General features: G+C 51.4%; 1 long non-coding RNA gene across 1 annotated transcript; it reads right to left on the bottom strand.

The window, feature by feature from the left end:
- Positions 1 to 572: 572 nt before the first annotated feature.
- LOC116654094 lies at positions 573 to 4,188 on the bottom strand. The gene is made up of 3 exons (XR_004309002.1): positions 4,100 to 4,188; positions 3,696 to 3,846; positions 573 to 2,426 (listed from the first exon to the last, which is right to left on the bottom strand). It is a non-coding gene; the product is annotated as an uncharacterized LOC116654094 (long non-coding RNA).
- Positions 4,189 to 4,760: the final 572 nt, after the last annotated feature.

Below are 4,760 nucleotides of genomic sequence, written 5' to 3'. Positions count from 1 at the left end.
TGGAATCACTCATGAGGTCTCCTTCAGTGGAGGAGAAAGTGTTAGGCTTCCATCTTGCTGAGGGCAGGAGGCCCAGCCTTAGGTGGCACGTGGCTGCCAGCTGACCTCACACCTCCCAGAGCAACCAAGGGCAAAAGGTTCCCAGCTGGTTCCAGCAGCTGCTGGCTGAGAGCATCGATCACCTCCCAGGACCATACGCAAACACTGGTGGAGGGGAATGAGGCTGCCATAGCTGCAGGGAGGAAAGGAAGGCAGCAGTCAGGGCAGTGCAGGTTTACAGATGGACATGAGCAATGGTGCCTCCAGCTCTGCCTGCAGTTTTCCTCCTGCAGTCCCTCTCAGCACAGAATCTTTCTAGAATCCATGTCAGCAGCCCATGCATGGAAGCTGTAAGCCCCAGGCTGACAAGAGGAAAGCATTTGCTCTGCAGCTTGGAGGCAGCACCTGTACAGCCCCTCCAGCCCTTGCAGCAGAGGCGAAGGGTAGGAGTGGGGCTGCTCCATGTGTGATCCCAGTGGATGCAATCAGCAACAGGAGTGCTTTCCAGACCTCATGCTGAGCTGTATTCAAAATACATTTGTACGAACATCAATTTTTAATGCAATTTATGCCAAATGTTGTTGCAAAAAGCAGCCGTTAACATGACATTAATTCAATCACTGGAAATACAGTACGTGCTGCTAAATGAAAACATGTTATTAGTCAATTAAATTAACTGGATGTAACCCTTCCAAATGCAATGTGTTATGGTTTCTACATGGTTAATTACGTCGTACAGATTACATGGCAATAAGGGTTAGTGCTGGACACACACATACCATTAATGTGCAGAAAAAGAACACTGTAGCAATTCACAGTTGAGCTCTGTAGAATTATATGAAATATAAATATCTTGCAAGCTTGAAAGAAAGAGGCAGAATCATGCTGGTGTTACAGTGGTAACGGGGCAATTTCTAAAGGCATCAGGAAAGTCTTTGCTGTGAGATCACAGCTGCTGGCGGCTGCTTTCATAATGAGTTTTAATCTGCTTTAAAAAGACCATTTTAATTTTGAGCAGAAATTCTCCCGGTCGTGGTGAAGTCCCTCTCTCTGCAGGAATCTCTCAGTGCCCACACAAGTGATGACTGCTGCCTCCCCCTGTGTTTGTGTTTTGGGATGAATTTGTGCCCACTTGCAAGGAATGGTGCCAGACGTTGGTGCCAGGAGCAGGCACTGAGCCTGGCAGAGCGCGGTGCTGCAGGCACTGCATGCCCACGGCACAGCACGGGCAGCACTGCCAGCACCAGTGGGATGGCAGCACCGTATGGCTCTGCCATGGGCTGCTTCCAGAAGGGCCCCAGTGTGCAGGCCCTAGAAAAGAGGGGCTCCTTCTCAGGAAGGAGTCATCCATATCTGTTTATGTATCTCTGCTGTCAGGGAATGGGCTCTGAATTTCTCGACCAAGACTGGAATAAGTGTCTTACCTCTTCCCTGCCCTGATACTCTCCTGCTACTTTCTTCCTGTCCCTTCTTCTGCCAGCCCAGATCACAGCACTCACTTTGCTCATGCTGTCCTGCTTCCTCCTGTGGCCTCCCCAGGAGGTTCTTTTACACAGCAGTTCTTCTCCCAGGCTGGGAAATGTGGACAGGCACTGCTGAGGCCATTGTCACCAAGGGGGACTGGGACATGGCTGGTGGCCACCCCCCAACTTGAGGACCCTCAGGGCCCTGCACTGCAGCAGCACTCAATGCTCAGCCTACAAATGGGCTCCAGAACAACTTGTGGAGCTCTGCAGGTGTGGGTGAGGAGGAAAAAGGAGTGGTAGTAAGGGGATAAGTGAAACAGGGCGTGCAACATGGGGCTATGGATGTAATGCAACAGGCGTGCAGTGCTGCACAGGGACGATAGAGCAACCCTTGCTGCACACATCTCTGGGTACCGCTATGGAGATGGAGCTGTTAAACAAAACTGGGGAGGCACAGCACATAGCAGAGTGGATGGTGGGATGCTTTGATGCTGCAGGATGTGGAGCCTGAGCAGTGCCTGTCCCAGAACAGCCCATGCCAAGAGACTGGTTCTTGTGCTTGGTGGGGTGCTGTGCCCCTTGGGTAGATGATGCTGAGCTGTGCACCTCACGCTGGCCCCCCACCGCCTTGCACTCAATGGGCAGGGGATATGCTGCAGTGCTGGAAGTCTGCTGGTGAGAGTCTGGGGGTAAGATTTAATTTGATGTAACCACGGGGCATGGCTGGGGAGCGGGCAGAGGCAGTGGAGGATGGCTTATTGGTTTCAGCGGGAGCACAGAACGATGTGAGCAACCTCAGTGCTTCGCCGTCCAGATACACACCATCGCACTGTTGACTTAGCGGCAGCCGCTGACAGAGAGGAGTGATAAAGCTCTTGGAGATATTCCTGTCTCATCCATCTCGTGTAAATCAGAGGAAGGCTGCAGACATCAGAGCAGACAAAATGCAAAAGCAATAAAAACCTCCCAACTCTCATTGAAGGCAGAAGCCGGTCTGACATGACCACTGGCAACAGAAAGGTTTCACACGAGCGGGGAGTTGCTTACTTGAGGAATTGTTGATTATTTAGTGGCTGCTTAGGGGGCTGGCAAAAAAATCAAAGCTCCTGCTGTTTGCTGGCTGATGAAAGGACGGCGTGCTGCCCCGCTGCAGCCCTTGTTTACCACCAGCTCTACCTGCTCCGAGGAGCTGGAGCGATTTCTGACTGCTGCTCAGAAATAAAAGGAGCCCAAGAATCAATCATTTGTTTACATTGTATAACTTGTTGAAAATCAATTGGCTCCACATGTTGCAGATCTGATTGCATTTTGTTAGTGGTCACACAGAATGGTTTTCCCGTGACATGCCTATATTTGCGGTTTCTTCAATGCATCAATTGTACCCAGCTTTTAGGATAATTGAGAATGAGCAACAATCCCCTTTATAAATATTAACTCCGATATGCTTGGGAAGCTCCGTCTCTCTTGGATGAATTTTTAACTAGCTTTTTAATCTATCACCTCTTGTTAGAAAAGCAGTAGCATTTCTTGGTGCCTGTTTTTGTACCTCTAGCACTGCTGCCCCTAGCAGTCCTGTGCTTAGCTTTGGGCACGCTCAGGGCTTGTGCTGAGCTGCTGCGTGGGGCTATCCTGGGCATCCCAACATTCCCTTTGGATTTTGCAGTGTGGTTTTGTACCACTTTGGGCACTGCCGTGCATTTTCTTTGCTCTTGAATCTGTTGTTCAAGCTTCTCTTTGGGGGACCAAGGAGTGAGCAGCGCTGTGACTGCTGCCTGTGTCAGCTGTACAGCTGTGCCCAGGGCTGGATGTGGCAACAGGCAATTTCCAAGCGTGCAGCCTGGCGGTCCCCACTCCATGTGCTTCATGCTTCCCTTTTCTCCTTGCTCTGCTTCTTCTGCAGAGCAGCACGGCCCTTTTGCAACCTCACATGTTTGTATTTCATATCTGACTTCTGCAGACAGCTGCACTCTGTTGCTCTGTGTTTGGCTGTCTCCCTGCACACCAAACATCATCCCAGAGCTGGGGAAGCACTGCTGGCTCCTTCCTGCCCACCCCTGCCCTGGGAAACCTCCTGCAGCACCAAGCCAGGCCCTGGGGACAGGGCTGCTGCAGGGCAGTGGCTGTGAAAGGGTCAAGGCCACTGGGTTTGGGTAGAGTGGGCTGGCAGTGGTGGGCTGTGTGTGTACCCACCTGATTCTGGTTGGCTCTGCAGAACAGAAGGTCAGGGTCCAATAGCTCCTGCCCGTCTCAATTAAACTGTTTCCTTTGGCTCTCAATCAGAGTTTGCCTTCTTTAATATCATCTGAAAGTCTGTCAAACTGTGTATTTTCTTGCGAAACCTCTATACAGAAAAAGACAAAAGGAGAAAGGGATGCTGTTAAAATGAAAGCCCTACTTTACATTTCAAATACTTTGACAGGGTTTTCTCTTCTCTTTTTCTTGGATCTTTAATAAAAGCTTTTAAGAGATACTCTTTTAAAATGGTGATTGCTTCCCAAGGGATGTGTCTGTGAGGGCGTGGGGAAGGCACCGCAGCCAGAGGCTGCACCAGCCACTGCTCCATGCTATGCTCAGCTTTCTGGGCTGGTGCTCACCTGTTCCAGCCGAGCAGCTCCGTGTACCCATGGGGGAGGCTGGGGGAACTGCTGGTCCAACCGAGGCACCGCGGCTGCAAGCATTTGCCTAATAGGCGCTGGGAAATGCATCCTGGGAGCTGCGGCTCTTTCCTGAGCGGCAGCTGTTTCTCTCCAGTAACTATGTAAATCCCAGCGCATTCCCAAGTGCACCGTGTTGCTGCCAGGCTTCAGAGGCTGCACGCTGCTGTGGGGGCTGCAAGACCCCTGAGGTCAGCTGTTGTGCTGCAGTGTGAGCAGCATCATGTGGAATAGCTGTTCTCGGGCACTTACCTGTGGAACAGGGTGGTACACTTTATTATCCAAACTGCACCACGCGATGAATACTATTAAAGTGTTCTGCCAGTCAGTAAAATTGCAGCTTACTCTAAACAGAGTGTGGAAGAGCCAGCAGCACTTTAACATTCCTGTGGGCTGTGCTGGGAGGTGTGTGTCCACCCAGTGCACACTGACCTGCACAGCTCTGCTCCAGCTGTGCTCCCTGCAACCTCACGTGAATGTGAACAGCTGGTTGGGGTTGGTGGGTGCCATGCAGAGGTGCCAGTGCTCAGCCCCACACCTATGGCAATACATACACCCCCATGGGCTGCCTATGCCAAGCTGGGTATAGGCAGGGCAGGGA

Source organism: Coturnix japonica, chromosome 14 (genome assembly GCF_001577835.2).
Source record: "Coturnix japonica isolate 7356 chromosome 14, Coturnix japonica 2.1, whole genome shotgun sequence".
Lineage (NCBI taxonomy): Eukaryota > Metazoa > Chordata > Aves > Galliformes > Phasianidae > Coturnix > Coturnix japonica.
The sequence above is the reverse complement of the archived record's forward strand: the minus strand, read 5'-3'. Positions and strand labels throughout refer to the sequence as shown.